The sequence below is a fragment of the Peromyscus californicus genome, unplaced genomic scaffold, assembly GCF_007827085.1.
Source record: "Peromyscus californicus insignis strain IS unplaced genomic scaffold, ASM782708v3 Scaffold_10__1_contigs__length_136768540, whole genome shotgun sequence".
In the NCBI taxonomy this organism is placed as follows: Eukaryota; Metazoa; Chordata; class Mammalia; order Rodentia; family Cricetidae; genus Peromyscus; species Peromyscus californicus.
In genome coordinates, this window is record NW_026294391.1 from 21,164,561 (window position 1) to 21,171,852 (window position 7,292).

At 40.5% G+C, this 7,292-nt stretch overlaps 1 non-coding gene across 1 annotated transcript; it reads left to right on the forward strand.

Annotated features, from left to right (window-relative positions):
- Positions 1-2,991: 2,991 nt before the first annotated feature.
- On the forward strand, positions 2,992-3,201 carry LOC128118384 (small nucleolar RNA U3). The gene has a single exon (XR_008221179.1). It is a non-coding gene; the product is annotated as a small nucleolar RNA U3 (small nucleolar RNA).
- The last annotated feature ends 4,091 nt before the right edge of the window (positions 3,202-7,292 follow it).

Genomic DNA, 7,292 nt, shown 5'->3' on the forward strand with positions numbered 1-7,292 from the left:
TCTGTGAGTTCGAAGCCAGCCTGGTCTATAGAGCAAGTTCCAGGACAGGCTCCAAAGCTACACAGAGAAACCCTGTTTGGAAAACAAGCAAACAAACAAACAAATATATATGCAAGACCTGAACAAGGACAACACCAATAAACATGCTAACATGGAACTGGGAAATCTCACAGAGCACACCCCTAGACAAAGAATTATAGGCAACTGAGGAAGAGAGGGAGAAATAGTTTTCCCCAGGGAAGAACACACTAATTGGTTATCTAATAACAAGTGGTCGCTTCTGATAATGTATACATATAAGTAACACTAAACAACTGAGCAAGTTGTATTTATATAGTTAGAAACACACACACACACACACACACACACACACCAACACACACATGCACACACACACACACACACACACACATACATGTATGTAACAACAGTTAAAGAAACAGCAGCCATAAATTTGAGAGAGAGCAAGAGGCTTAAATGGAAAAGGTTAGGGAGAGGAAAAGAAAGGGGGAAAGGCTGTAATTACATTTCAATTTCAAAAATAAAAACATAACAAAATATTTTAAAGAAAAACAAAATAAAAATCAAGCAGGCTTCATTCATGACATCTAATTAATACTAATAAATGATAATGAAGACTTATGCAATCATTTGTAGTTTCAAAGTTGTACTTTCACATACATTATCCCAGTTATAAATTTGATGGCGAGATGGATATCACCATTGTCATTTTACAGATGAACAAAATGAAATCCAGGCATGTTGAGCCACTTTGCTAGTATCACCCAGGCTGCTTATGGCAAAGCTAGAATTTGACTAAAATTCTCGGTTCCAAAGCTCAGGTACTAGGTACAATATTCTTTCAACTAAAGGATATCCAGACGACATAAATGAACTAGCTGAATCTGGACAGAGAATCTACATAATTAATGGCTTTGTAAAATGTAGTGCTTACACTTGAATTTTATATGTGTTTTAGTTACTTTTCTCACTACTGTTGCAGTACACATTACAAAAGCAACCTAAGGAAGAGGTGTCTATTTTGACTGACAGTTTGAGCATGTCATGACAGAATGATTATGAGATAGCCAGTCAAATTGCATCCACAGTTGAGAAGCAAAGACAGTCGAATACTGGTGTTCAGTTCACTTAATCCAGTCCAACACCACAGCCTTAGGAATAATACCACCCATATCTGGGGTGGGTCTTCCCACCTCAATTAACTAATTACAGAAAATTCCTCACAGGTGTTCCCAGAGGCTTGTTTCCTAGGTGAGTCTAGGCCTTTTCAAGTTGACAGTCAACATTAACCATAACAGTATGGATAGCAATATTTTTTGCAGTCTGAGAGGTCCCAAATAACTTCCCTGAACACTCTTTCTAGTGATTTCTTCTTTAAGTAGAGGAAACATCAGAGGGGGAAAAAAAGACTTAAATATCCTTGACTGCCAATCACATCTTTACATTCTATCGTATTTAAGGCCTGTTCATTGTTCATTCACTTGCTCCATGTATAAGTATTGATTCATTGTTATTTTATTTATTGTGTATGTAGAATATGGGGTTAAAGGGAATGACGGATCATTCCTGGATTCAGGGAACCGAGAAATCTTGGAGAAATGAGTCAAAGGTACTAGTACTATGTGCCAGAAAGCAAAGCAATGCTGTATGCACTAAGCTTCTCTGTTCTCAACTGATGTCAGCACTACTCTAGTGACCTTTCAGTGGCAATTAGTCATAGTTTCATCTCTGTTGCTGTGATAAACCCCCCTGACCAAAAGAAACACAGAGCAGGAAGGCTTTATTTCAACTTATAGTTTCAGGCTACAGCTTACCAATTCAAGAAAGTCACAAATGCCAGAGCTTGAGACAGCTGGTCCCATCACATCACAATCGAGAACAGAGAAAAAAAAAGATTATCTTTTATAGTGAAATATCTGCCCGTTATTCTGCCCCATGCTTGACTGGAACCTCATCATCTCTCCTTCCCAGCCCGCTGCAGTCCTCAGTGAGACTGCTTCATTCATTCACCAGACAGCCACAGCACTAGGACTGACATTCCAACTGGCTTTAACACACACAGGACATCCATGACCTGAACCCTGCCCCCTTCACCGCAATCTTATTCCCTCTTCTTTAGTGTCTATGTTCCCTAAGACTTTTTTCTTAGCTCAAAGACTTCACATAGTTCACTCCCTCTAACTGGAAAGCTTCTCTCTTGACCTCTGAACCTTTATGGGTCATCTCATCACTTCCACAGCACACCCAGGAAAGGCTGTCCCTGACTTCTCACTTCTTTCCACAGTCTACTCCCATTAGCCATTGTCTGGCCCTATATCTTGCTCTGTACCCCTGAATCCTATGCATCTCTCTGTGTGACTCTATCCCCCTGCTGTCTGGCTCTATGGTGGGCTCAGCCACTGGAAAGTCTAGGAAGAGCTGCAAGGGTTTCAAGTAACCACGTGTTTTCACTTCCTTTCCTACCTGAGTGCCATTCTGGGTACCACCTCTTTCCAGTAGCATCAGTTTTCACTAAGTGTCACATTCTGTCCCCCTTTCCCTCCACCATGTAAGGAAATCAGCACATTTTCCATGTTCCCTTAGTTCTGCTCCCATCTCTAGAAACAGCTCCTTCATCAACACATTTTTGTTTTTACCATGTGAAATGAATTCTGTTTCCAGTCAGCGCTCTGACATTCATACTCCCTAGTCAATATCACCTGCCCTTCATGTTATTTCCTCCACAACATCCAATCATTTTTCTTTGAATTCTTATCATGTTTAGTAAATGTATGTATGAATGTTCATATTTTGATACTTTAACACTTGTCACTCTACCTGAAAGTATTTTATATCTTCCACAGGGCCTACAGTTGATTTGCTAATGACAATTAAATTCATGGATTAAAGGGTAGAAAATAATCAACATTGCAGAAAAAACCACATCAGAGTAGTTCATGAAATAAATCATCATTTTAAAAAACCAATGTTAAGACTCTACTTTCAGGGATCATTTCTATAGTTCCATACTAGAGAAGTTTCTCTGACTGAGTAGAGCCCCAAGACCATGAGGAGGAAACCTATGTTCCCTCCTGAGCATGAAGCCGGATCTAGGGGCTGCTTTCCTGCAGCTGCCTCTTGACATTGAGGATCATTCTTCTCTCCCTTTGGGAGAGTGAGAGGGAAGGGAAAAAGAAAAGCCAAAAACAAAGCCAGAAAAAAAAAACCCGAACAACAGTAACAACAACAAACCAGTGTTAACCAGGCACAGTGGTGCATACCCGGAGTCCCAGCACTCTGGGGGCTGAGGCAGGAATACAAAAAGTCTGAGGTCAGACTGGGCTACATAGTGAGTTCCACACCAGCCTGGATAACTTAGAAAGACTCAGTATTAAAAACAAGCAAACAATGCTAATGTGAAGAATTTATAGATGAAACATACAGCACACATGAAGGAGAATGCTTGAAGGTTTAAAAGATGTGTGTATGATTCAACTGACCTTTGTTCAGTACCTCATTCGTACTGTACTCTACTGAGCACTGAAAAGAGCTGTTTTCATTTGAAGGCTCATAGACTAGTGGATAAGATAGAAGCATAAAGAGAACGAGGCACATGAGAAACATGAGCCATGGGTACAACTGGGTCAAGAAGACACGTGCTATTAAGGGGTGAGCTTTATAAAGAACACATTTGGAAGTAAGATTATATTTCAGTTTTGTTCAGAAAACAAGATGGTATAACCTTAATCTTTTTGTTTCCCGCCATTAACTCTTCAGGTCTGAAAGGAAGGAAGAAACATGTAAGGCAAATAGGTTGCTTTGAGGTAATGCCTCAGCCCAGATAAAATGGTACAGTTGGCCTTGGCAGGTAAAGGGCCAAGGACATGAAAATCGCCTGGCTTTTATTACAAGACTCTAAATGTGTGAGCCCAGATCATAACAGTAGATCAAGTGGACAGTTTCTCAAGCTTTTAGCTGGAGATTCTGGAACCCTAAAAATCCCCAAGTTCAAGAAGGCATAAATAACCTACCCACTGTCAAGTCTGATGTGTTTGTGTGCAGCCCTGGGTGGCGTGTATGAATGTATGTAGTTGTAACTTGACATTTATAATCCACAAGGTAGCAGTTACACTCACCAACAGTCCTGGAATATTAAGAAATAATCTAGCATCACTCTTCATTAAAATAATATTTTTTACCCTCATATAAAGGGAAAATTATTTCTACAAATAATTTTATTATTTTCATGGATTGGTGAATGAGTTGCTCCAACTCAGAGAAGTCACAATAAGCTACAAATCATTCTGATTAGAACCAAATAAACTCTGGGATCTTGTCCTCGCTCACTCATTAGACCAGGGGTCAGTAATCTCTTGGGACATACCCAGCAAGATAATTAATAACTTAGGTTTTGTGAACCATATGATTTCCCTTGCCACAACTCAACATTATTATGGTAAGTGAAAACAGCCGCAGATAATATGTAAATGAATGGGTGTGGCCATGGCCCAATAAAACTTTGATTACAAAAGTATGCTTCAAGCCAGATTTAACCTATGGGCTGTAGTTTGCCAGGTTTGTTGCAGACTACAGAAAAGGAACGTGTGCAGAGTGGGGTGGAGGGTGGACTAAAACCAGAAAGACAGTTTTATAAGAGGGACTGAAAAGAGAACAATTGTGGTAGCACCAAAATAGTAGAAGAAAGAGAATACTATATTTATGATACATTCTAAGGTAAGAGCAATCATCAACAGACTCCAGCCAGAACTCATATTATCTACTTTTCTTCAGGTTATGCCAGGTTTTTCTTACCCTTTATCATATTCTTCATTTTGATTAAGAAAATTTGCTTGTATAGTTTCCTATCTGCTATAACCATGGTGCAAAAAAAATTTCCATTTTGCACAATATATATATCAGCAATAGGAGACTAATTGTAGTAGGGATGAGCCTTGAAAACATAAGGCCTACTAAAGGAAGCAGGGCAGGAAATGACAAATAGTTTATAATTCCACTGATAGGAAAAGTCCAGAAGAGGCCAATACAGAGAAACAGGAAGCAGATTAGTGGTTGCCACAGGCTGCGGAGAAGGGGAAGTGGGGAGGAACTACTAATGGGTACAGGATTTCACTTTAGAGTGATGAGAATGTTTTAATTAGGCATTAGCGATGGCTGCAGGACTCTCTCTCCTCCCTCCATATCTCTCTCTCTCTCTCTCTCTCTCTCTCTCTCTCTCTCTCTCTCTCTCTCTCTCTCTCTCATTGTTTTTATTAGCTTGTAAAGAGTGCAGACCTCTTTCATGATTCTAAAAATCACTGCAACGCACATGTTCAGATGGGTGCCATCTTTCTGGACGGCAATCGGAGGCAAAAGAAAACAGTACAGCAGATTTGAGAAGGAAAAGAAGACATCAAAACCGAAGAACAGAGAACAAACTATTTCAGCCCCTGGGGTGGTCCCCTGTTACTCAACTCAAGCACAGAAAGTTCTCAATTGTGTCTTGAAAGCAATTGGATATGATTAACACACATTGAATACATGTATGAATGTCTCAGAGAATAACTAAGTAAAATAAAAAAAAAAATTAAAAAGAAAATTCCTTGCCTTCGCATGTCTGTGCAGTAGTTGAAGTGTCTGTAGGAGTTAACAGCTGATACACCTAGGGCTAAGAGCTTTTCATATATTGTCAATTGAGGACAATTCTGCAAAATCATGTATTATAAAGCCCATTTTACAGGTGAACAAGCTGACTAACAAAGGCTTTATTTTTTCCTCTATTCTTCCTAATTTAATAGATCTCCTGCAGGAGTTTACTCCAGCAAGAGAACAGTGGCAGTCTGGCTCTCACTCTCTGGACATTGCTCAGCCATTTGTATAGGCAGCCTTGCAAACAAGTTCACAATGTCACCATCTGGATTTCCCAACTAGGCTCCCTGCTCCCTCTACAAACCCAAACTGTCAAAAGGATCTATTTCAAACTCCAATCATCCCACGTTGCTCCCCTGTTTTAAAGGCCAAGCCTCAAATCCTAGTTTAGAAGGGCTTGGTTGCCCTGGTTCCACTCCCTATCACATCTGCCACATCCTGCCCTTGCCCTTCCTGCCCCAGTCCATGGGCCGGCCTACCCACCCAGCCTAGGAGGCTTATGCCAGTTGATGTCTCTGCCAGGAATGCCTTGGGCAGAAAAGACTGTCTTCCCATAAGCTCTTAAAGACACTGTCTTTGTCTACTGTTCTAAACTAGCCACAAACAACTCTATTTCAATACTTGGTAAAGCTCTTAGCATGTGACATTTCTGTCTTCACCCTCTTCCCTTCATCCCTTCTTTCTTTCTCTCTCTCTCCTCCTTCTTCTTCATCCTCTCCCCTTTACTTCTCCTCCAGATCCTCCCTCCTTGTCCCCGTCTTTCCTTTCTTTGCTTTCTCTTCCCCTTGCTCCTTGGCCTCTCTCTCCCTCCCCACTTCTTGCTTCCTTTCCCTGTGTAGAATCCAAGCTCTATGAGAACATGAACTCAGGGTTGTTTACCTGCCCCTGGCCCATTTTAGGCACTCAAATACTTGGTGAAAGAATTAATGAATGCCAATGAAACTTGGCAAGGGTTCTGTGTTTTGCTAAATGATTAAAGCTCTAAATCCCACAGCACATAGTTTTGGCTCTGCAGAGAAATAACCCATAAATAGGACTAATGACCACAAACTTCAGAAGGCCCTAACCAACAATGACCATTTACAACTGCCCCCACCCAGAGACAAGTTTAAGCCTGAAGTGAGTTTTTATTACCTCCTCATAAACCCCTGAATCATGTGCTTTACAGGGCAAGTGCTAATGCAGTCATAATTATATTGGTGTGAACACATTGTCATAGAAATGTAGCAAACATAGGCGCAGGCATTTAAGAGAAAGCAGCTGCTCCCAACCCAAGAGCAACTGTCGCATAGAAACGGGCCAGCAAGCACAGAGCTAAGGAACTTAAACTGAGTGACTGAAGTGACACACCCTATAAATCACAGATTAAGATGTCAGTTTGTCCCAACACCTCAGAGCAACCAACTTGCTGTCCAGAGAGCACTGTGCATTTGGCTAAATCTATAATTAAGACATAGATATCACCATCTCCCCGTAGTAATGCCCATTCTTGTTTAATTTACTCAGGCACTAAAAAGTGGTAACTTCAGTCTGTGGGTGATTTCCTTTCTTTTTTTTCTTTGGAAGTAAATCAAGAAGCAAGAAAAGACATGACTTCATTATAAATTCAGCATTTACCTAGTTTCCCCCTTTTGATCTTTGAAATA